The sequence below is a fragment of the Dipodomys merriami genome, unplaced genomic scaffold, assembly GCF_024711535.1.
Source record: "Dipodomys merriami isolate MVZ:Mamm:240054 unplaced genomic scaffold, mDipMer1.0.p SCAF_8, whole genome shotgun sequence".
Taxonomy (NCBI): Eukaryota; Metazoa; Chordata; class Mammalia; order Rodentia; family Heteromyidae; genus Dipodomys; species Dipodomys merriami.
Window position 1 is genome coordinate 7967130 of NW_027206401.1, and position 25706 is coordinate 7992835.

At 43.4% G+C, this 25706-nt stretch overlaps 1 protein-coding gene across 3 annotated transcripts in view; it reads left to right on the plus strand.

Annotated features, from left to right (window-relative positions):
- Nox3 (NADPH oxidase 3) overlaps positions 1-25706 on the plus strand; it is a 564487-nt gene that overhangs the window by 85415 nt on the left and 453366 nt on the right. For all 3 annotated transcript variants that reach the window (XM_070010780.1, XM_070010781.1, XM_070010779.1), the window contains exons 2-3: positions 6199-6343; positions 9323-9562. The gene's annotated coding sequence lies outside the window, so the exon portion shown is untranslated. The remainder of the gene's footprint in view (positions 1-6198; positions 6344-9322; positions 9563-25706) is intronic.

The window sequence follows — 25706 nt, forward strand, 5'->3', positions numbered from 1 at the left end:
CTTATTGTGTTTTGAAGCAGTGCAGAAACTATGGCAATTGTTTTCCTGATACTTGTAATTTTTAGCCTTTTTCTCCTTAATCATATATATTGGGATTCCTCCTGCTGAGCTATTATCCCCAGCCTTGAGAAAACAATGTTACAGCAGCAGCCAGAGTTAAAAGTCACATTCCCCACCAAGCATGGCAAGGCAGAAAGCACTCAGGCCAGTACACAATAGAAGAACATCTTTAAAGCACTGGGAGTCAAACTTGTGGACCAATAGTTTTATTTTTATTTATTTATTAACCTTGGGTTTTCCCCCCTAGTTTTTATTATTTAAATAGTTAAGTAGTTTGTTATTTAGCTGCCATTTGTACAAAAGACTTTAGGAATACAACATATCTCGATCAATGTCCTCTCTGAAAATTTTCACCTATAATTTTATATCCAGCAAAAGTATCTCTTCAAAAGACAGGTAAAAGAAAGACTTTGGGACTAACAAGAGTGAAGAGAATTCAATGAAGACAGGCACGAAAAATAATGCTTTAAAAAAACCTGAAAATGTACCAAAGCATAATTATGCTTGAGGGATATATATAATATATAATATATACATTCATACATTACATACATACATACATATATATGAATAGCTAGTGTCTAAATTGTAAAATATGTGTATAAATGCTATATATATCTTTCATTGATTTTAAAATTTCTTTGAAAAATGGCAGGTTGTTAAAAGTAGTAAAAAGCATTAAGGAGGATTTCAGCTATGTAGAGGTAAAGTACGTAACATACATATCCACAACACGCCAAAATGGGAGCCTAGGAACACGCTTCTGAAGGATGTGTTGTAAGTGAAAGGGGGTAATATTATTTGAAGGTAAATAGATAAATTAAAAATATATTGTAGCTGTCATCTGAGCTACTCAAGAGGCTGTGTTAATGATCAAAGTTTTAAGCCAGCCCAGGCAGGAAAGTCTATGAGATGCTTATCTCTAATTAACCACCAAAAAGGCCAAAGTAGAGGTTTGCCTTAAGGGATAGAGCACTAGACTTGAGCAACAACAACAACAAAAAGCTCAGGGACAGTGCTCAAGCCCTGAGTTCAAGCCCTAGGACCAGCATAAAGAAAAACGTATATTGTAAACTTACTTTTCAGTTCAGATATTTTGCTTTATTTCTTGAATTTCAATTTGTGGATCTCCTATCTTTTTTCTGTTCATGTTTTACATCCTTGAACATGTTTACAACGTATGCACAGAACAATATTCAGCCAGAGACTCAAGCTTGTTTTTGCAGATGTTAGACTCCTCTCTGTGGGGCTCCTTTCTTTCTGGTACCTAATTCTACAATCTCTGCTGCCTAGGTCTCCACGATCTCCCATCTCTAGCTGTCTATGTGACTACAAAGCCTCTGAGTTGCTTCTCCCTATCCTTGGACCCGAATCTGCCCTGGAACACCAGACTCTGGCAGTCTCTAGGCTCATCTCTTTTGGGTACCTTCTCTCTGGAGTCACAGGCCAGTGCTCCCTGTTTTGTATTGCTTGTCACCTTGCAAGTAGGCAACTTGATTAGCACATGATCTTTTATAGGAGGAAGTTGACTCCTTCAAAGATTGCTTCTGTCTCCCTGTCCCGTTGGGTTACCTTCCTCTCAAAGAGCTATGTTTATATTCAGTGATTGCACACAGTTTTGTAACTTACAACTCACAGGTCTGTGACTTTTTGTCTTTAAATACATTGAACTTAGTCCCATCTTACTCACCACTGTAACTCAGCATGATATTGGGAATGCAGTTGTTTGGAGGGGAAAAAAAAGTTATTCGCGTTTCCTAGTCTCATGATCCAATATTCTTGGGTCCTTGGGATGTGTTGGCTTGTAGAAATCATTTGCAAATCACAAACAGAAGCAATGGAACTCACATCATGCCATTTCTGTCAAAGCACAGGACAGACAGGGTCAATCCCTAGGGCTCTACTTGTTACCTCAACCCAAGCGTAGCTTAGAATTCCTCCCTAGCACGTTTTAACCATAACATGCCAATGACTATAGGTTTCACTCCTATGCGGGCACTTCCTTGATGAATTACTCTTCCCCTTTCTTAGTTATTAAACATTTATTTGCCACTTAGTATGTGTTTACTTAATGAAGAAGCTAAGGAAGTGGTTACCACCCCTCTCTGACAAGCAGTAGTGAAGGACATGCTAGAACAGATGGGGCATGCAGTTGAAATGACTTCGGGCCTCTTAGCACACAGGGCAATAATAGCAGTTATCCTTTTGCTTTACTTCCTGAACACATATCTGTCCTTCCCTTCTGTGTTCCAGGCACACTGGGAAGGAAAAACAAATGCTAAGCTGAGCCAAGCAAAGCACAAAGCAGGCCCCCGCTGCAAGATGTCATGCAGACACACAGACTCCCATGTTTATGAGATCTGGGCATGTCCCCTGATCTACCCATGCACAAAAGTAACCGTGGACTCGGTGCTTTGAGACTCGGGAACTGAAAGGCCCTGGGGCCACTTCGGGGAGGGGCTGGGACATGGAGGGGCCGGGGAGGGATGACCTGCATTTTCAGCTGCACATATCTGGCCAGGCCACAGGTGTCTCTCCACCCCTCTGCAGCTCTTTTCTAGGGCACACAGATTGTGTCTGGTCCCCCACAGACAGGAGCTGAGCAGCAGCGAGAGGCAGAGCCATAAAAGAGGCCAACATCTTGTGTAGCAATTTTTTTTTCAGACAAAAGAATAAAAAAAAAACTGGGATGTAACTCAGTGGCAAAGCGCTTGCCTAGAAAGTGCAATATCCTGGGTTCGATCCCCAGTAATGAAAAAGAAAAGACAAAAAAAAATACAGTTCAAAAAACCCAAATCCAAACACCAAACACCAAACACTTATACTAGGAAGACAGAAGACAAGACAGTCTGTCTTTCTTTCTTTTTTCCTTTCTTTTTTGTTCTGTTTGTTTTAAACACCTCATTGCACTGGAGGAATGGATTAAAACAATACTAGAGGAATTTAGTTTCTCTGTGCAGGAGATCTATCTTGGATTCTGTCTTGGGACTAGAACTCCTTGGATGAAGAGAGATGAGGAATTTCTTCACCCTCTGAATGTTGAAAGCTGGCTCATCAGCGTGGCCCTTGTCCACTGGCCACCTGGTCACCCAGAAAACCAAACAAATGCCAAAGATCAGTCTAGTGCCCCTGTCTAACCATTATTCAGTATGGAAGTTATTCTGGCTGCCTGGGTTTGGGGGGGGGGGTGTTATTGTCTGACATTGCTCAAGGTCATTCACACGTGGCTGAGTCGGGAAAATTCTCATTTTTCAGGAAGTTCAGTTCTCTCTTCAAAGCCCATTAGATGCTGTGTTTATCAGCGGCCCTTCAACAAAATATTGTGAGGACATATCGTGTTTAAAGGGGTTGGTCTCCTTCTCCTTGTTTCCACCCACCTCTCCCCTGCCCCCTTAAGAGAGTTGTCTGAGAGGTCACGCATTGTAGGCTTCACATATGTGGGGTGGGAGGAGGCTGGCACTCCTCTTCTCCCATGGAATGCAGAGGAGTAGATCCTACTGAGGGTTAGGTCCAGGATGAGACCCATGCACTGGAGTGCCGACAGTTGGCAGGGTTTTAAGCATGTGCCTCCTTTTTAGCCAGCAAGTTGAAAATCATGACTAAGTGCACATTTCTATAAGGGGTCAGGGAGGGTTATTAGAATCTAAATATCATTGTCTTGTTCCCCCCTTTTTTTTTTTCTGGCAATATGGATAAGGATTGAACTCAAATCCTCAAACTGTTGAGATTGGCACTCTAAAGCTAGACCCATGCCTCCAATGCCTTTTATTTCTATATCTTAAAGATAGGGTCTTGAACTTTTGCCCAGACCAGACTTGAACAGTGAGCCTCCTGTTTCTACCTCCCAAACATCTGGGATTACAGTCATCAGCCACAGGCTGTTATGCCTTTTTCTCCTCTCTCTTCTTTCTTTATCTTTCTTTTCTTTTGTTTCTTTTTTTTTTTTTAAAGAACAGGATATACAGATAGCTTTAAAAGAAATAAGGACAAAATTAGGTGAAAAATGTGTCCCTTTCCAGGATCCAACTCCCAAAATATCACTTCTCTGTCCCAGAGGTGATCAATTTTTGTACAGTTGGTCATTTTTGCACATGTAAAAATGTAGACATATATGAAGTGTGAACCCTAACTCACTTCTACTTGTGATGATTGCCAGCTTCACACCAACAGGTAAGGATCTGGCTCGGAGAAGCAGTGATGTGAATGCTGACCTAGGGCCACTGGTCAGCAAGTTGTTCTACTTGGAAACAAAGAAAGCTGCCGGTTTGGATGTTATAATGGTGTGCTCTTTACCTTGGAAAGAAGTTGAAGTTTCAAATCATTATGTCTTCAACCTATACATCATACAGAGAATTTTTTTTTTTACACAGGACTCAATACATCCTTGTGGGGCCCTGTGTAAAATTAAAATGCCTTGCTCAAAATGAAGAATTTTAAGACAAGACATAATGTTGTTAACAAGGCACAACTCTATAGGGTCGCTGGTGAAATCCAACCTGTGTATTCTTTACTTGTTTTTGTGCCTTGGACCCAGGACCTTGAACTTTTACGTGCTTTTTTTTTTTGTCCACTCAAGGTCAGCACTCTACCACTTATGTTATACTTTTGTTGGTTAACTGGAGATAAGAGTCTCAGGCAGTTTTCTGCCCCAGCTGGCTTTGAACTGTGATCCTCAGAGCTTAGTCTCCTGAGTAGCTAAGATTACAGACGTGAGCTACTGGCCCCAGCTCCATTTTCAAATTTATTATTGAACAGCTAGCAATGGAAGTGCAGCCTTAGTGAGCAGATGGAAAGCTGAGAAGCAGAGGTCATTCCTGGGTATTACCTGTAAGATATCACTTAGTAGAAATCGCATCCATACCCAAACAATATCGATTCCCCAATGGAAGAAAATATTTGACCCTGATATTGGTCATCTGGACAATGTGAATTTTATGTGTTAGAGCTGCTCCAGCTTCCAGCTACCAGATGTCTGTAAAAATTCATAGCAGGCTATTAAATTTAGCAGATCCTGTCTTAATTAGATTAGCTTTCACCCAGCAGGACGGCAGAGTGTGTCTCTGATGGAAGCTTTATAAAGATTTCTGGTGGGAATTCTTTATGGAAGATGGAATCTGTTATCCACAGAGACTGACAAATAGAGGAGAAACAAAAAGACACCCCACCTTATAATAGCATAAAGAAAGCATGGTCACGGTGCGTCAAAGCTGAAACATGGATCTTTATTTCATTAACGCTTCCTTTTTATTTGGCTTCAGAACAGAGATGACTTGAGGATAAAGATGGGGGAGGGGTGTCAAAAAAAAAAAAAAAAGAAAGAAAGAAAGAAACCAGCCAGCTAGGAAAACAGCAGAAGGGAGGTGGGACTCTCCAAGCAAATTCTTGTCATGAAATTCCCCAATAAATCTAACACCAAAGAGTGCTCAGCCTTGCATTGCCTGTAAGTGCCTGAATTATTATTATTATTATTAGTTTTTCAACCTAGCCAGGAAACACAAGTTTTTACTTTGAGTTGGTCTTCCGGGATTATACTCAGTATCTATTCCCTTTCTTTGTTTAAGGTCACAGGACACAAAACCAATAGCCCAAAGCCCCCTGTTTATTCCTCCCTCTCTCTTCTGCATCCATTGTGTTTATTTGTGTAGGGGGTGAGTACACTTGTGCTAACAGGGACTGGCAGTGAGGAGTTCTTCCCTGGGCCTGGTGAGTGAGTCACTCCGTAAAGAAAACCATGTGGATGGCATTTCCTGTCCAGCAGCTCACCAGCTGGCAGCTCAGGCTCATGTAAGCCCCCACCCTGCTCCCTCCCGGTGCGGCCTGCAAACTTGCAGAGAGAGACATGGAGTATGAAGAAGAATGTACACACTTGATTGTGTTTCCTCCCCTCCCCCCGCCCCTGGGGAAAAGGGCACTTTAAGTTTTCCAATCCCCAGAACAGAGGAAAACCTAGGCGGATCTCAGGTAGGAGGAGGAAGGGGCCTGGTTTGCTCCAGTGGCAGGCTGATCAGCTTCACGTGGTTCGAAGGCAGGGTTACTAGGCAACTGATTAAATAAACGTGCTGGCCCCTACAAGCGAGCTGGCAATTAATTAACTTAACCATTTTCCTTTCGACTGTTTTCTTCCCTTCTCCACCTCAGCCCTCACTGAGATTCTGAAATAGGAGAGGCACAAGAGGATCTTGGGGACCTGGAGAATCTGGGTGTTCAGGAGGGGGCTGCAGAGACCTGTTTTGCCTTCCTGAATGTTCTTCCCACTCTTGGAAAGGAAGAACCTATTCAGCAGGTAATTAGCATTCTCAGACAAACATGTAAACACCTATAATCCTGGAAGGCCTGAAAGAGGGCTGGGCCTGGGCCTGTCTACAGTCTGATATGCTTTCTAACATGCTAGTAGTCACTGGGCAGAATCAGGTGGAAAAGAACTTCTGTGAGCAAGCATTGTTTCAATGCACAGGTCATCTCCATCGCACATGGCCGGAGCTGGGCCAAACCAGACATGTACATGAACAAATGAATGGCTAGGACGGGGGCTGGAACATGGGCGCAGCCACTAGGCCGATTCACCGCCATTTAGGGGGTTCAGACTTGAGCCTGTAGATGATAGAAGGCACTGAAGGATTTGACATGGGTGGGATACAGGAGTAGGACGTCACAACTTTAGTTATATGGACCTGGATCATGTGGTATTAGATTGGAAGAGGACACTGGGCAGAAGAAGGGAAGAAGCTTTTGTTCCGAAGAGAGAGGAGAAAAGGAAGGAGAAATGAGGCAGGAGACAAAATGTGGAAGCAGTTTGGCCCCTGGGGCTTGATTGGGAATTGGTGGGAGGTGGAGAAAGGGAAAGCCGGCAGCTAGATTAGGCACTGAGTAGGAGGTGAAGGTATTCACTGAATGTAGGAGAACAAAGGGAGACAGGGAGGAGGAGGGAAGGAAGTATTCAGACTCTGCTTTGTTCTTGAGTTTGGGGTTTCTATGTTCAGCAGGCTATTGGTTAATTAAGCTTTTTCTTAATAGTTCACTAAAAGATAGGGATTCAAGAATATCTTTTGTAAAATCTAAACTTCAAACAAACTCCTGTATAGAACTACATTTCCATAGTGATTTTTCTTTTTATTGATGTATATTAGTTGTGCAAAGTAATTGCTTTTGTTCCTTGTTAATGCATACTAATTATAAAAACAGTGCTTTTTATTGTGACATTTCACATATAAATATTACCTATCGTGATCATATTCACCTAGTAATCCTCCTCCTTTCTCCTCCTGTCTTTATCTTTTTCATTCCCATCCACTTCCCTAATAGTCTGTCTCTACTTTTATGGGATATTTTTTGTTGCTCTTGAGTCTACACGTGTGAGAGAACATGTGATACTTGAATTTCTGAGTCTGGCTTATTTTGCTTAATGTAGTGTTCTCCAATTCCATCCATTTTCCTGCCAATTACATGTTTTTATTTTTCTTTATGGGCTGAAAAATAATCATTTAGTGACATTTTCCTTTATCTGTGCATCCATTGTTGGGTACCTACACAGATTCCATAACTTGGCTCTTATGAATAATGATGTGGTTAAGTGTGAGTGTGCAGGTGTCTTTATAGTAGTCGACTTAGATTCCCTGGGGCACATACCCAGGAACAGTATAGGAGGATCATAGGGTAGTTCTACTTTTAGACTTTGAGAAACCTCCATACTGACTTCCACAGTAGCTATAATAGTTTACGTTCCCACCAAAGGTAACTAAGGAATTCTTTTCCTCTGAAGTCTTGCTAGCATTTGATTTTGTTTTCTTAATGACCACCATTCTGACTGGAATAAGATAGAATTTCAAAGTAGTTTTGATTTGTATTTCTCTGATGGCTAAGGATTTTGAATCTTTTTCTATACTATTGAATGGCCATTTGTACTTTTTCTTTTGAAAAGTACATATTCTGTGTACCCAGTTACTGATGGATTATTTTCCCTTCTGTGTTTTATGTTTTGACTTCTTTCTATATTTTGTGTATGCATCCTGTGGCAGATGAATAGCTGGCAAAGATTTTCTCCCATCCTGCAGGCTGTCTCTCCACTCTGTTAATGGTTTTTTTTTGCTGGGCAGATGCCTTTTAATCTGACGCAATCACATTTGTGATTGATAAAGCAGGATAGAGAGGAGGCAGATCGAATGGGTGGCCAAACCTCATGCAGAGTCTCTTCCACTTAGATGTCTTACTGTAACAGCCAAAGAAAGCAAAGATCTAATAACACAGATAACATTATAATTTATCCTGACTACCTGATTCCTTCTCATCTTTGTCATATAGTTACCATATTCAAATACAGAATAGACTGGAATTACCCCCAATGGTAGTGAGTTTTCTTACTGATTTCATATGCTCTGTGTCTTCAATCAAATTCAGCTACCAACCTCTGCTAAGCCTGATGGTGCTCAGAACAACCTGGGACCACATGTGGAGCTCCAACTGCCACGCAGGAGTGCCACACACAGAAGTTATTCTCTCAACCTTCCTTTTGTAGCAGTGGGAAGTTTTACAATCTTGCTTTTATAGTTGCCTTGAACTGTCCCTCTGTCTGGATAGCCACAACTCCCAGTGCCTATGCATGACATGCGAATGGCTGCACTATACCCAAAGGTATTTGCCCGGGATGGCTAGAGACACACTACTGTCCGCAGCCCAGTGGCTGTGTGTGGAATGCATTTCAGCAGTTGGCGATAGCCAATAGCACAGACCTGCATCAGACAGGGTTTTTTACTTGTTTTCTCATTGCAAAGCGTTTTAAATTTTGTGACATGTATTTTGTGGCTGTAATCAGCCACAGTGATTTTTCACTGCAGGAGTGGACGTGAGTGGGCCGGTGCGGGCTGTTGTAACAGGCGGGTTAGCTTATCCATGACGGAGCTTCACACCTCCGACCTGGAGGCTGGAAGTCCCAGATCCGGGTAGGGCAGCTCTGTGTGTGGGGAGGCCTCCTTCCAGGTTCAGTGGTGTCCTCACGTGGCAGAAGGGCCAGGACAGGGAGACTTCTAAGATACTCCTAGGCTGTTTTGTGAGGGCTCTACCATCATGACTTTAAACCCAAACACCTCCCTCAGCCGCCTCCTCCCCAATCACACTGGGGACTCTGGGGGTGCACACACACAACACAATCAGACTCAACAGAAAGTGATTTCCTTTATTTCCTGCTTGTGATTTCCTCTTGGGTACTCTCTTTTTCCCCAAATAATAGATTCTCCCCCCCCACCCCTTATTGTTTGTCTTAATATAGAACTGAGGATCAGACGCACGATTGCAGGGCCGTCTTCTTACAAGGCCTTGGTGCTCAAGCCCTCTCCGCTCCGACCATTTGAGATGCAGGACTTCACATCAGTTTAGTTGGCACAGAAGACCACTGAAAGACTTTCCCATGCCTGGTGGCGTGGTGAGCTGGCAGGAGGGATGGAGCAAGGTATCCTGCGTGCATGCGCAGAGCTGCAAGGAAAACCAGATATCCCTGGAAATGTAGCAGGTAGGAAAATGGTTCCTAGTTTCTAAACCTTACTTAAATGTGTCACCATTTCTTTGTCTATAATCAATACAACTTGATTTTTTATATCATTCAATTAACATATATATATATGTATATACAAATTTCAATGATTTTAATAATTGCATCATATTCTGGTAAACAGGGCAATCCATATTTATTTATCCTCAGCACTGAACGTTTAGTAGTTTGCTTCACATTTTTCACAAATGTAATAATCATTATCCGACTTGCCATAAACTCTCTACTGTCCGATACTAATATCACTGCTTTGGGTTTATTTTGGCTAACATTGTCCCTGGCTTTCCAAATGTTCTGTTTTTTTTTTCTGTGCCAATGGAGACTTCTACAAAGAGAATATAGCTGCTGCTTATTTTCTGATTTTTTTAAATAAGAATTCTATGCAATATCTCTAACTTCTCCCAAGAGAGTTTATTCCATTTACAGTTATTAGGAATATGAGGAGTTTGGTGAGTTATTTCTATCAATTTAAGAAAACTTTGTGCACCTTATTCTTCGTTCTCTCCTATCTAACCATTTTTTTCCTCCAAATTTTGTTTCCCTGACTTCAAAGCAGTACTTACTTCTTGATTTATATTTTAGAAGTTTTCGGATCTACTGATGGCTTTGTTTCTGTTGAGTGTGTTATGTTTTTAATGTATAAATTCTTTTTTTGGTGCTGAACACTTTTTAATTTAATTTTATTATCAAGTGGTAATGTGCAGAGCAGTTACAGTTACAACAAAAGGTAGTGAGTGAATTTCTTGTTGAACATTGTTACCCTCCCCTGTTTTTCTCCTACTTTCCCAGCTTCCCACCCCATTCTTCTTTCTCATTTTTAAAAATTACAGTGGAACTATGTGAAGCCAGACTCTCATTTTGCTAGGCAGGTGCTCTGCCACCGAGCCGTGTCCCAGCCCTTTTTGCTTCAGTTATTTTTTTGGGGTACGGTCTTTCATTTTTATACACAGCTAGCCTCAGGCCATGATCCTTCTACCCAGACCTCCTGCATAGGTGGGATCACAGACACACACCGCCATGCCTGGCTTATTGAGATGGGACTTGCTTGCATCTTGCCAAGGATGGTCTTGAACTGTGAGATCTCCTGATGGGCCTCCTAAAGTCCTGAGGTTAGAGTCATGAGCCACTGTGCCCCACCCTGTAATTTTAATATCCTAAGTCATAGGACACCTTCCTTTGATTACATATTTTAACTTGGATTCCTGAGACATCTAATTCTGCATCTTATTTTTGTTATAGCAGAGTTCCTTCTGATGTCTCTGTTATTTTGCAGGGCGAGCTCATGTTTTGGGGCCCTTGCCTTATAGATGTGGGTGTTCTGTTGCTTGGTTTAAGCATGGAGCCTTCCCCAGAGATCTTCTGTTTGCCAAAGCCAGAGTCCCAGGATCTTAATTCGTCCGGGACTGCTTCTGAGCCAATTCTTATGCTTGGAAGTTTTCAGGCCAATTAAAATAGTGTAGATTCAAACCGGAAACCTTTGGGGAGACAGACCCTTTAAAAATAATTCTAGGGATCGATTTTTGGTTTTGGTCTGCCTCAGCTAGGAGAGACTAAAATGGTACAACATAGGATGGGGCTGTGCTTTAACCACACAGATAATTGACGGGTCACTGATCACCGCTTATGGAGATATCTCCACCCATACTCAGGGCAGGTGAGGAATTTATTTTCCCAGGGCCTAGAAACCTACCCAGCAGTCATAAAGGCCTAGGAATTGTCCTCTACCCATTTCCCAGGAATAGAGCATGTCTAACAGGGTAGGAAGGCAGCCCCTTGGACTCCAAATGGAGATTGTGAAGAGCCCTCCACTTGCAGAACATCTTGTGCCGCAATCAGAGTCTTGCTGTGATCACATGGAAGTTCAGCTTCTCCCTGCCCGTGCCCCATTCTGCTAGCTTCACGCAGGCGTTGATCCCAAGCTCATCCTGGTCAGCCGTCCTGCATGCTCTGCTCAGGAAGAGCAGCCAGGGACAACCCCTGGCTGTATTGTCCAGTGGACTCCGGATTTTTGTAGACATCTGTTTAGACTTCCCCCATATGCAGCCTCAGGTCCTTGTCTTTTTTTTCCCTGTAGAACTGGTCAAGTTCCTGTGGCATCACAAACCATTTGCTTTCTATTTCTCATACCTTAATGGCCCCTGAGAATTTCCTTGACCGTGTCATTGACTTCAGCTTTACACTGAAGGAGTGTTTTTCCACATTTGGTTTGGCATTTCCTGGTTCATTGCAACAACATGAATCGTGTAGGTTACCACAATGTCAGTAGAGAGAATTGGCATGTGACTCTCAAGTGAGACTGTTGTAGGGGAGGGCTGTTGTCATTGATCTTCGTGGATGCTCTTTGCTTTCTGTGAAAATTATAATTCCCCAGCTCTCCCTTTGTGTACAATCTTTGGTTCTATAAGTTGCTTCTCTGTGGGTGACTTTGGCATACACAGTTAGCGAAGCTCTCTTTGGCGTACACAGTTAGCGAAGCTCTCTGAGCCAAGAGTATGAGGCATGTGGCTGAACAAAGGGAGCCAGGCTGTAGTTACAGCTAGCCCAGCTCTCTGAGGAGGAGTATTAGCTTCCTCCCTCCAGGGTGACTCAGAGTAGTCAAATACCTTATCTTTTCCAAAGGAGAGGAAACCCGTTAATATTTTTCCTAGGAAATATCAGTATGCCCTCAACACAGAGCCCGCTTTTAAATCCATTTTATTGAGTTACCATTTCAATATAATAAAATGTGCCCTTTTAAATGTCACCCGTCTATATATCACCTTTACAAGAAAAACTTAAAAATCTAAAAAATAAAAAAGAATGCCCATGAACCATCTAGCATTAATCTTATCTGATTGAGGTCACTCGCTGTTATTTTATTCAACTACAACTGAAAGATAAAAATAAAGTTTAAGAATACATAAATAAGCAAAGGTCCCTTCTGGTGTGTTGTGACAAATTCATAGATCCAGTAGCGACCACCACCGTCCAGGTAGATCACTCTCCGCACTCTGAACGTTCCTTGGGCTTGTTCTCCTCAAGGCCCCTGCCACCCCTGTGAGGGGATGGCCACTGAATTCCAGCAAATTTTCTTACATGCTCTGTCAACACGGTCATGTGGAGTGCATAGTTCCAAGTCTGTTTTCTCCCGTTTGGCATGTTCTGGAGTCATATCCAAAACACATCTGGATACAGTGGGTAGCAGGAATGTGTCCTAGTGGACTATTGACTTATTTTCGATTTTTCCCATTTCCCCAAATGTGTTTATATACAAACCAGTGATGGACAGTTGGGTTGCTTATAAGGTATGTTAGATTGAGCTGTATTAGTATCTACTGGGTTTTAATTTTCTCTAAGAATAAGTATCTAAGCTACATAGCAGGGACAAAAGCAGCACAAGTGTGTGTGAAGATTCACACAATGTTATTTTGGTTATTGCTAGTACCTTTAACTCTCTCGTGTCTTCATGAATTTGATTACACAGGTTTATCTGTGATCAGTGCCACATGTTTTGAAACTGTTTTCTTAATTTTTATTGACTTTTTTCCTCTTAACAAATTAAGACAAACTCTCTTATGCTTAGAAATTTTCTTCTTTCTGCTTCTTTTTTAAAATTTCTTTTTGTTGGTCATGGGGCTTGAACTTTGGGCTTGGGTGCTATCCCTCAGCTCTTCAGCTCAATGCGAGTGCTCTACTGCTTGAGCCACAGTGCCACGTCCGGTTTATTGGAAATAGGAGTCTCATGGATTTTCCTGCCTGGGCTGGCTTTGAACCGTGATCCTCAGATCTCAGCCTCCTGAGTAGCTAGGATTACAGGCATGAGCCACCGGCGCCCAGCATTCTTTCTGCTTCTTGCATGGCTCTCTCTTCCTCCCCCTCTCCCTCTCTCTCTGGGCCAGGAATTCAGTTTCTTCTTGGGAGCTGGATGAAGGAGGCCAGCTGAGGGGGCTGAGGAGTGGTCAGGAACTAAGAGGAAGAAAGGAGAGAAGAAAAGCGGGGCACTGTGGCTCAGGAAAAGAGGGCCCACATTTGAGAAGACATGAGGTCAGTAGGCCTGGGGAGCATACTATGAAGAGATGCAAATGGAAAAGAAACGTAAAACTAAGTTCAATGGGTTGCTCTCTTTTCGCATTAGAGAATCTACATGAAAATCTGTCACACATGCATGATTACACTTTTGAAAGACATCATATTTGATTCTGAGTTGTTGCCAGTTGATTGAGGAAGGGGCGATGAAAAGAGGATTTCTCTGTTTCTGCGTTCTCCTTTCCTCCTCATTCTGAAGTTTGGAATGAGTGTGGAACCTCACCACAGGGCTCCAACCAAGCCTGCCAGAGACCCTAACTGCCCAGCTCAAGCTCTCTCTAACTTGTCTTCATTCCTGTCATCTTTGCAGCACTTGAAAACCTTGACCATGCTTTCGGGAAGCTTTTTCAAAAATCTCTTTTTTTTTACATTGCTTCACCCGCTACACTTAGGCAAAAGAATTGTGGTCTCCAAACTGTTCCTGTCCCGATGCCTGGCACCTGGGAGAAGTTCCTTATAGAGACACAGGAAAAATAAATACTTAGGGAGAGGTGGAGGAATGTCTTCACAGGTGTGATTCAGCACAGGATCTTGATATGGAAAGAGTCTTCCACATTGCCTAGGTGGGCCCCCATGACAATCTGAAGCATCTCCAGAGAGTTGCAGAGAGAGATTTGACTATACACAGGCAGGCGGGGCCCTGTGGCACAGCCCAGAGAGGTGGGCAGATTCTGACCACTTGGGGTGGTCACAGCCAATCAATGCTGGCACCCGCAGAACCTATAATAAGGCAAGAAATGGATTTTCCCCTTGAGCTTGCAGAAAGGTCTTGGACCCTGCTGAAGGACAGTTCAGTTTCAACCCTGTCCTGTTGATTTTGTGCTCCTGACCTCCAGACTTCGAGATAGTAAATTTCTGTTGCTTTTAAGCCATCCAGATTTTGGTTCTTTGTTACAGCAGCCATAGGAAATGGATACACACTATACATAGTTCCTTCTGTTCATGTCTCTCTTCTCTCTTCTTCTTCCTCTTCCTCTTTTCTTCCTCCTTCTCCTCCTCTCCTCTATTTTCTCTCTCTCATACCCAAGCACAGGTGAGAATTTACATTTCTAGTCTCATGTAGCTCTCTCCCTCTACATTCTCTGAGTTTCTCTGTCTCCACCTGTGAGACACACACACACACACACACACACACACACACACACACACACACACACACACACACACACACACACACACACACACACACACACACACACACACACACACACACACACACACACACACACACACACACACACACACACACACACACACACACACACACACACGGTGGAAGCATGTCAGTTGCTATCTAACCAGCATGAAAAGAGTTTCCACACTTGAAACCCTGTGTATTGATGCACACAGCATAGAAAAAGATCTGTGTCGTTCAAGTGCCTTGGAGATGGCTGGGTAAGCAAAGTGGCAGAAAATCACAGTCTGTTCGTAAAGGGCTTCCTTCCTAGATGGGCCTCCGTGGACCGCGCTCTGTTAGAGTGGGGATTTAACTGTACACAGAGCCTCAATTGCTCTCCTGGACCACAGGTCATGCCCTGGGAAGGTGGGTCTCCCCTCCCTCCTGCCAGTGTAAGCCTCCTCCTCTCACAGCTGCCCACTGGGTCACACACTTGGCACCATCTTCCAGTGCCAAATGCTAATGCCATCACAGGCCCCAGTTCCATTGCTGAGATAATGGTGGGTAAAAAGGCGTACACAACCCCTGTTTTCACTGTGATATCGGTGCCCTGAATCTGTGTGTGTGTGTGTGTGTGTGTGTGTGGTGTGTGTGTGTGTGTGTGTGTACTTCTCTAATTTGGAAAGAAGAAGGGAAAAAACAAAATGCTTAAATAAGGATACAGGTTGACCCATTGTAACAATGAGATGTACAAGACACTATGTTGAAATCAAACTTTACAACTTCGGTGGCGGGGGGGGGGCGGTGTAGTTGTGGAGGTGGGAGGGAAGGGATGGTAGGGGGAAATCAAAGGAGGAGGCAACAATGCTCAATAGGAAATGTACTCATTACCTTGCTCATGTAACTGTAACCCCTGTACAGCATTTTTACAATAAAAAATGTAAAAAAAAAAGACAGAAAGGCCTACACAATGTCCTTACTTGGTCTCATTGTTACAGATAGGAAACAAGTTCAGAGGAGAAAAGGAGAGGGTCCTAAATGCACAGTAGTGGTGGCAACTTTACACACACTAAGTCTCTAAGAAAAAATTTCGACATCATCTTTTTCTCAATAAACAACAACAGGTTCACAATTCTTGAAAACATGAATTGACTAAAGCAACATTAGGACAAGTAATGAAAGACAGACGTAGGAGGAACTTGGAAATGAAATAAATCCACATATAGATAGGCCATCTACCTCTCCCACGATCATCCCCTAGACTTCTGGTGATACACCACCAGGACTGCACTGTCCAGTCCTGTCCTGTCTGCTCCTGTCCCCCACTGTTAGACGCTGGAGAGGAGGGAGCCATGATCTCATTCCCATAAGTAAATTTCTCCTGTTCCAGACCAGGTGTGTGCTGCCTGGGGCTGAGCTCGATGCCTTGGGCACCCTTGACTGGTGCTACACTTCTTGCCTGAGCATCTCTACCCTCATGTCCCTCACACAGGGGACTCAGATGGTGAGTCCTGGACTGTTTCCAACACTTCTTACAGCTCAACAGGACTCTGCATTGAAGCTGTGATGGCTAGACACCAAGTTACTGTTTGGGGAGGAAAGGAATCACTTTAACTCAGTGCCACTAATGTAAGTTCCGATGATGAAAAACTCCACTGTCCATTCTGCATGCTGCCAGTGCACACATATGATGAAGCCAATTAATCAGTAAGCACTGAATGTTCTGAGGGTAGTAGGCAAAAAATTGTGAAAATGTGTCTCCCACTGAGAAACATAATAAAGGTGCCCCTCGGTGGTGGAAAAAATTAGGGATTATGGTTGTAAATCTTTCCTGGACTGTCTTTATACAAATTCCTTCTCAACCTAATTACTCACTTTCTGTTTTACTTATTTTTTTTAATCCTTTCATAAATATGATTCTGCCATCTCCCTCCTCCCCCTTTTCTTTTCTTTCTTACCACACAGTATGATTTACAGAACTGTTTTGTTGCTCCTTAAAAAAGTATGGTGGCCAGGTGCCAGTGGCTCATGACTGTAATCCTAGTACCTCAGAAGGCTGAGATCTGAGGATGATGGTTCAAAGCCATCCTGGGCAGACTATTCTGAAAGACTCTCACCCCCAATTAACCAGCAGAAAGTCAGAAGCAGAGGTGTGACTCACACAGTACAGTGTCAGCCTTGAGCAAAACAGCCAAGCAAGATGGCGGGGCCTTGAGTTTGAGGGCACCCCCATGCATGAGCACGTGTGTGAGTGCACATAGACACACAGACACAGACACACACAATGGAAGTAAAAGAATGGATCTTAAGTTACCTAGCTTCCACAGGCAACACATGGGAAACAACACACTCAAGGTCAGCATAGCTCACCTGCTTCAAGTATTCAAGGCTGAAGCTCCCTTCTGTTCCCACATTGCTTGCAGGCTCGCTCCCTCCCCCTTCCCTCCTGCTCTCCCTCCCTCCCCCCCCTCTGTTGTTGAATTTTGCCAAGGGAGGGACTTTTCTCCTTTAATTACAGGAATCTGTGGTACCTGGTATCTTTCGCATCAACTGTACAGATTCAAGGACTTCGTGCACTGATTTAAAATTATGGGTTTAGAACTTAATATTAAATAAGCATGGGATATTAATAAATGATAAGGTTGTGGCTGGATACCCTATACACATGCAGAAGGTTTGGTATTTATTTGGGTATATCGACAAGCCTGCAGCAGACAAATGCTTTGGTTGTGGTACAAATTTGGGCGTAGGTAAAAGCTGGTATGGATTTAGGGTTGGAGAAGTGGGAGGGGTTGGATTCAGGTGTGTTGGTGGTCAGAGATGCAGGAATGACTGGAGTGGTGAGTTGCTTAATTCTCAGGGGGTTCGTGTATTTGTAGGTATGAGGAACGTCAACTTCGAGTCCACCTTACCACTCTGCTAATTTTACTATGCAGCTTGGCATGAGCAGACACTTCATTTATTTATTTTCATGTTTGTTTCATGTTCTGCATTCGCTGACCAAACAAGTCCACTTTTCTGTGGTTGTGAGTGTAGGCACTATTCCATATTCTTTTTTTTATTTAGCACTTGATTACCATCATTTCTCTGTCATCATGGGTGACTTGTGGCCTGGAGAATGTGTCACTCACACCCTGTTTGCTGTGTGGAGTCCATGGGAGCTGGGTGAGATCTATCTTTTCTGATAGGAAGAATCTTCCCATTGTCCACTCTACCTGAGTACTTGTGAGCAGTCATTTAGTCATGGCGCGTGGCAACTTGGGGAAAAGGGATGGCGTGGGAAGGGAGTTAATCCTTCCATATTTTTTTCCTACCTAGAGCTCCTAAGGACTTGTCAGATTACAGTGTCCCACACATCGGCTGCACACGTGGAGAGGAGGGACCAGCGGCCACGCCTGGGCCCTGACCCTAGTGCCCCCAAATGCTTGCACTAACAGGTGTGCTGTAGAGCCAGGGGTGGGTGCCCAGGCTGAGATTTTGGCTGACTCTGTCCAACCAAGAACTTGAATGGTGTGTCCAGATGGATGCACTTATCAAAAGCTCCAATCTCTCCCTGTTGCTTTATTCGTCCTCATGTCTCATGACCCCACAGGAGCCATAGGATGGCTTTCTTCCAGATTCTTATTCTGTCTCTACCACAAAAGGTGTGAGATGTCTTGCTCATGACCCCACAGACCCAGCCATCTCTGCACGTGTCTGTCAGTGTGGGCGTTGGGTTTCTGTAAACGTGCAGAGGAAAAGGAAGAAGGGCAGGGGAAAGACAAAACAGGGAGAGCTGTAAAGCACATCGACGTTAACAGGTGAGAGTGGCCATTATGTCTGAGCCCGAACACACCAGGAATAGAAAATAACATAGTCTACTATTCCTCTGGGGAAATGATGCATGAAATAAATGTTATTAGGGGCCCAGGGGGATGCTTTTCCTTATTTGTGAATGCACCTTGTGCTCAGAAGATGCCAGGGCCCGTCAGCGCCCGGCGGCAGAATTATAAGAGGTCCTTCTCCAGGAATCTTGTTTTGTGGAAGGCACACTCACTTCCACCTGACCACATTCCTTTTCCCCTCTTTGCATCTCCTTTCCTCTCTTTCCTTCCAGGCTGGCATTTGACAAAGGAACACTTTTCCAAGATAGCCACACTTCCCCACTTCAAGTTTGACCACTTAAAGTTTGCCCAGAGTGTCTTTCAGATCCTGAACAGAGGGGTTACAGTTACCTGAGTGAGGTAATGAGTCCATTTCTTGTCCAACATTGCTACCTCCTCCTTTGTTGTTTTCCTCCTATTCCTTCCTTCCTCCACTCCCTTTCCCCCTTCCCCCGCTCCCCCCGCATCTTTCATATCCTCAACGTGGAGGTCTGGTTCTCTGGCTTTCTCAATTTAAGTGATTTTGTAGGGAAACAAATACTTGCAGCAAGACCATCAAAATGTCAAGCAATGAGCGTGAATATCCTCTGCCCCTCCTGTGACAATGCAGGAGCATCAGCACAATGCCTGTCACAGACAAGAACTAATCCCACCCAAACACAAGGAAGAGATTTGAGGGGCTCCTCACTCTCAGGGAGGGGGACAGGAGATGTCTGGGGTGGCGGTGATGAGCAGTACTGCACCCCGGGAATCTGCTCATGTGCTTCATTGTTCTGTCTGATAACACTTTGTACTTAATACTCTAACTGTGCTTGTACTGCCTCTGTGCTTTTCATCTTTTCATCTCTCATGGTTTGTGCCTAAAGATGGCTTTACTTCATTCCTTATTTTTTACTTTGTTTCAGAGTCTCAGTCCTGTGATTTGGGTAGAAGAGGCAGCTTGCCCAGTTGAGGGCAGGACTTGTGCCTAAGGGAACCAATGAGTACCTCTTTCTCTCTCTCTCTCTCTCTCTCTCTCTCTCTCTCTCTCTCTCTCTCTCTCTCTCTCTCTCTCTCTCTCTCTCTCTCTGTGTGTGTGTGTGTGTGTGTGAGAGAGAGAGAGACAGACACACAGAGAGAGAGAGAGAGAGAGAGAGAGAGAGAGAGAGAGAGAGAGAGAGAGAGAGATTGGAGTGTTCTTCTAGAAAGTACTTGGGTACTTGCTTCTCCAATAATGGTAGTACTGACTGAGTCATATGGGCATATTAATATTCTAATAGCTTTAGATGTAAGTGTTTACACTACCTAAGAATTCACCAATTTGTGTGCATATTGACTCAGCACATGATTTTAGGTGGTGCTCGTTAAGTGCACAGGGTGTTTGGTGATGAGTTCTTTTCTCTTGCTTTTTCTCTGCTCTTACCTAGGACTGGATAGGTGGTTCTGCTTCTTGTGGGCAGTCATGAAGCAGTGGCTGGTGGGGTTTCATCTCTCTGGGCCCGGCCCCTTGTCCTTGGCAGCCCGGGAAGCACACAGTTATGATATGTCCACACCCTGGCCAGCTCCTCAGGGAGGAAGGCCTGTCTCTACAATGTGCAAAACTCGTTAATGGCATAGATATACATTTATTAGATTCGTAATTGGGTCTGCTGCATTTGTGTGTGTGACCCTTGGACAAATTACTTGGTACTTCTGAAATTTGGATTTATGCACCCATAATGGCTCCATTCTTGCTATTGTCTCTCAAGGTATGGTCTCTGGTAGAAGCCTTTACCTTCTCTACTTTCAGCTTGCTTCTGATCCCCTAAACATTACTTTTGTGGTTCTTCGACTGTCTAGCGTTAGGGATTTGTCCTTCTCAGCCAGAGGTTGGTATACTGCAGGGTGGGAGCTCAGAGTGTACTTGTTCATGAATACAGTTGAGCCTCATATTCTAGATGTTGAAAGACATCTAGAGCTGAGCTGCTCAGCCTCTCTCCAAGCTTTTCTGTGTGGCTTTTGCAGCCAAGCCTGGAAGGCATGCAACGTCCATCATCATCCGTCAGAGAATCAGTGAGAGATTGGCTTTGTGTGGTAAGGAGACAGAGAAACATGTTGAAGAGCCTGTCTCTCTCTCTCTTTTTTCAATATAGAAAGGCATCACTGAGTTGCTTTGCAATTAGAATTGTGTTCTTTTAAAGTATTTGTTTTGATAGTTATCAAGTATTTTTAGAAAATAAACTTTTATAGCTTAAAATAATTTTCCCAAGTGAAAAGGTTTATTTTTTTTCTTACATAAAAACAAAGTAATACATCGCTATGGAGAATATAGTATAGCTGAAAGACAAAAATTAGGATTCTAGTAAGGGGAGTGCTCTCTAAGTGTTATTTTGATTATTTCCATAAGTATTGTATATTTTGTTTTTGGTTTCAAACTGTTGGGAAGTTGCATGACTGGATATGTTCTCAAAAGTAAACAATTGTTTGGATCTAATTTCTGTATTTAAATGGAAAGAAATTCACTGGTTTAAATATGTGTATTCTTGAAAGTCCGTTTACAACGCATGTGCTACTTGTGCTATTTATCTTGACACAGTCTCTCTCTCTCTCTTATCTAAAAATTTAAACATGCCCCAGCCCTCTTAATTGTAAAATTAAAGGGTCACAAACTCAGGGTCACAAAAATGAAACAGTATTTGGCTAATATAGTTGTGTGTGTGTGTGTGTGTGTGTGTGTGTGTGTGTGTGTGTGTGTGTGTGTGTGTGAGAGAGAGAGAGAGAGAGAGAGAGAGAGAGAGAGAGAGAGAGAGAGAGAGAGAGAGAGAGAGAGAAGAGAGAGATTACCTTTGAAAGCAGGGATAAGATAAGTTGAAAATATGGGGAAATATTTCACATTAGTTGAGCTTTCTGCCCTTGTGAAGATGGCGAAATATTAGTAGGTAACACATCTGACCTCAAACACGTACTTTGCAGGCAGACTTGGGAGAGTATTTCAAAACAGCTATCGTTAGGAAATCATTCAAGGCTCAGCTAACTTGCAGCAGCGATCGTGATCGTGATTGTGTCCGGCTGTTCACTTCAGTCCTTAGCATTGTGTTGAACTTCATTGGCTCTCATATCTTTCCCAGAATAGCCTCCCTGTGCTGTTCTTATGAGGGCCATTTTTTTCAGACTGGCTCTGAGTCCCACTGTACTTGTTTAAACTGACCTGTTTCCAGCTGAACTTGGGCCTTCCAGCCAGGTAGACCGTGCTTTCCAACAGGAAACCTCATCTGCCTAACACCTCATCCGCACACCGAGGGACTGGAGAAGATGATTGGAATTGATTCCCAGTACAACATGGCTTTTCCCCTGACCTAAGCTGAATTTCTCTCCTGGCCATCTTTGTGACTCATTCCTGCCCTCCTCACAATGTCCTCTTGCCTTGACAAAGTGCGTAATTATTTTTTATCAGAGCATTTTACACTTCCAGCTTGTTAATAAATACATGGACATTAGCACTAGAGGATTGGCTATAATCAGATTCTTAAGGCAGTAACTATTAGCTTTGTCTCAAGCAGACACATGATCATTGATTTCTGCTCTTCCTGTTTCTTCTAGACATTAGCACTGAGGATTTACATATTACTATTGGCATTCATTTCCCTAAAAAAAATGCCATTCAAATTTTTTGGAAGACTAAATGTATTTGGCATACTCTTTTTTCCTTTATCATTAACCAAAAACAAAACCAAAGAAATACATTGTTAGGGATCCTTTTGTAGAAAGAATCTTAATCTCTATATAAAGATGCATAACCCCTATGTACAGAAATAACTATAGATTTGTCAAAGAAAACTTTCTGCAGGTGTGCTATAACTCATAGCTAATCCTAAACTTCCCATAGCCCTGAGACTTTCCCCAGTTGCAGAAGCTAAAGCTGAAGAAGGCTTGTTTTCCAACAGGTTTCCAGGGAGTTGGTTTATGTGACCCTAGACTCTGAGCCTAGGAAACAATGTGGATTGGTAGACCTCATACATTCCCCCAAAGATCCTTAAAGATAAGCAGAGCCTAGCGAAGATCCTTAATGATAAGCAGAGCCTAGCGCATTTAGAAAGTTAAATTTATTATACTTTATAACAAGATTTCTGAAGAGTCTTGTCTGTATTTGCTTTAAGATTCTGCAGCAGCAGAGCTGTATTTCTTTGTCACTTTTTATCTAAGGACATCCCAAACTCAGGCCCCTAGGTTTAGAAAGAGAAGTGTTCAGGCTGGATACAATCTTGGCATGGCTTTATGACAAGTAATATCTCTTTGTAGGCATCAATATGAATTTGACTTGGGGCCAGAAGGCATTTCCAGTGAGCGATGAACACAGACATAGCAAGCAGTGTGGGGCTTGGCGAATTCTGATCAGTAGCATGGGTGGGAACTTGGCTCTGCTGAAATAATGCATGCCTTAGTCCTTCTGTCAAGGCTTTTCCTGGGATCGTGTCTCCCAGTTTCAGAATGAATTGGAGAACAGTAGATTCTGCCAGCTCTACCTTAAGTACATACCAAGGAACCACCCATCAGACTCCAATTCTGTGACAGTCCTGGTGAGACTTGCTTTTTTTTGTCACTGTGACAAAAAAAATCAAGGGAAACCATTTAGAAAAGTAGTAGAGTAGTAGTAGTTGTTATGATGATAGTAATGATGATGATGGTGGTGGTGATGGTGGTGGTGGTGGTGGTGGTGGTGGTGGTGGTGGTGGTGGTGGTGGTGGTGGTGGTGGTGGTGGTGGTGGTGGTGGTGGTGGTGGTGGTGTGTGTGTGTGTGTGTGTGTGTGTGTGTGTGTGTGTGTGTGTGTGTGTGTGTGTGTGTGTGTGTGTGTGTGTGTGTGTGTGTGTGTGTGTGCGCTGCTACTAGAGTTTGAACTCAAGGCCTTGGGTTCTGTCCCTTCGCTCTTTTGCTCAAAATGTGTGTCCTACCCCTTGAGCCACAGCTCCATTTCCAGGTTTTTAGTAATTATGGTAATTAAATAGTAATTACAGTCCCACTGACTTTCTTGCCTAGACGGCTTTGAACTGTAACCCTTAGATCTCAGCCTCCTGAGATGCTGGGATTCCAGATGTGTGTCACTGGTACCTGGTCACTCTTTCAGAGGTGGCAGTTCAGGGGCACTTGACCTCTTTGCCTGTGGTGAGACAGAGCATCGTGGCAGAGTGAGTGTAGAGAAACAGTCACTATCCTCATGGTGATGGGGAAGCAGAGAGACAAGGGGGAAGAAGGAAGAGGGGAAGGAGGGAAGGAGGGAAGAGTCAGGAATGAGATCCTCTTCCAAGGCAGCTCTCCAGTGAACTGCTTCCTCCACCAGATGCTGCCACCCACTACCTCCCAGTAATGCCATCCCATGAAGGAATCATTGATGAAGTCAGAGCCCTCATGAGCTGTTCATTCCCCACAGCTCCATCTCTGAGCACCACCGCCTTGGGAACCAGGAATGAGGCTTTAGGAAGGTGCACTTCATAGTCCAGCCATGACACCAGCTCTCCTGTTCTGTGTCAGCTTTGTGGGAAGGTGAGAGAAGGCTGGCATGGGTCCTTCTCAGAGACTACAGGATTAGGAGCTGTCTGCGGCTGACTCTGTCTGGTGCTAGCAATGGAGGCTCTATTCCATTGACCCCATCCATCCTCATTCCTTCTGAGGAGCTACTGAACCCCTTGTGAACCTGTCCTGTGTGTCCTCATGACTTCCTCTGAGACCAAGTCTACCAAAGGAACTTGTTTTTCTCTATTAAGAGTAGAAAGTAAGGTCAGGGAGGTTGAGAGATTTATTTCACAAACCACTGTAGAAGTAAAATGAAGAGTAGAGCTCTGGCTTGTTAGTTGAGTCCCAGTTAATCCATCATGTGGCTCTTCCTAGAGTTCCTTCTAAAGGTGTTGTGACTGTTTCTTGGAATGTCAATGATCCAGTATCAGTGACAGGCTAAGAAGGCCTCAGAGAGAATTGACTAAAAGTAATGAAGATTTTCCAGGAAAATCCACACAAATCTCGTTTCTGTAAAGTGAGCAGTAAGGCCTTCGAACCTACTTATTTTTTGTTGTTGTTTTTTTTATGAGCAACTGCCAGCTAAAATGATTTCTCTGGAAGTTCCTATCAGCCTTAACCATTCAGCACTTCTTTATGACCATCCTAGCCTGGCCATGTACATTTGTAACAATCAGGTATATTCTCAGGAGCGCAGGGAAACATATCAGAGATTAATCATTGAAGCGTTGCCTTCAAGATCTGTAAATAGACAGGCTGTCCTCTATCTTCTTCTTCCTCCTCCTTTAACTCTCTCTAAATATGAAACAAAGTGGGTAATTATATAGTTAATAAGGTCATTAACAGGTACATTGACTAACACACACAATGACTAATGCTACCAGTCACCTGCCTTCCACTATGGTTGACGTGTGAGACAAGATCAGGAGTGACAGACACAGATGTCTCCATCATGGTAGCCAAGGCAAAATTGTTTTGATTGCATCAAAGGCACATGTGGAGATTCTGAGTCACTTTTTGATTTATTCTGCACACTTCTGAATCTGTAGAATGTTGGGTATTTTGGTTTGTGCTGGCACTGAATGGCTACCATAGTGTACACTGTTTTCAGATCTGTGCATGGACTCATTGGCTTGAATGTCTGCAAGGTCTGTATTACTGCTTATATTTTAAACATGAGGAAGTATGTCCAGAAACTGGTTAAGAAATTGTTGACGGGAACTCAGAGAAAGTGAGATTCAAGACTAGCTTGCTGTCATTTCGGAGTCTGAGCCTCCCGTCCGTCTCTCCCTTGCTTGTGATCCCAGTATCTCCGTTGCGCTTCTCCATGTTCACGCTTGTGTTGATGGCAAGGGTCCAAACGAGGAGGAGGAGAAAAGGAAATAGTTCTTCCTGCCTCATTCTGATCACCTGATTTTTTTTTCCTATGGTAGTAAGGAGTTCATCATGCACCTCATGGATCCTGGGTGGTTGTCTGTACCACATTCCTAACCAATTTCTTTCACATTTGTGACAATTCTTCATGAGATTTTCCATATGGTTATACCAAGATTTGTCATGTGTCTTTCTGAGCCACTGGTGAGTTATTGTGCC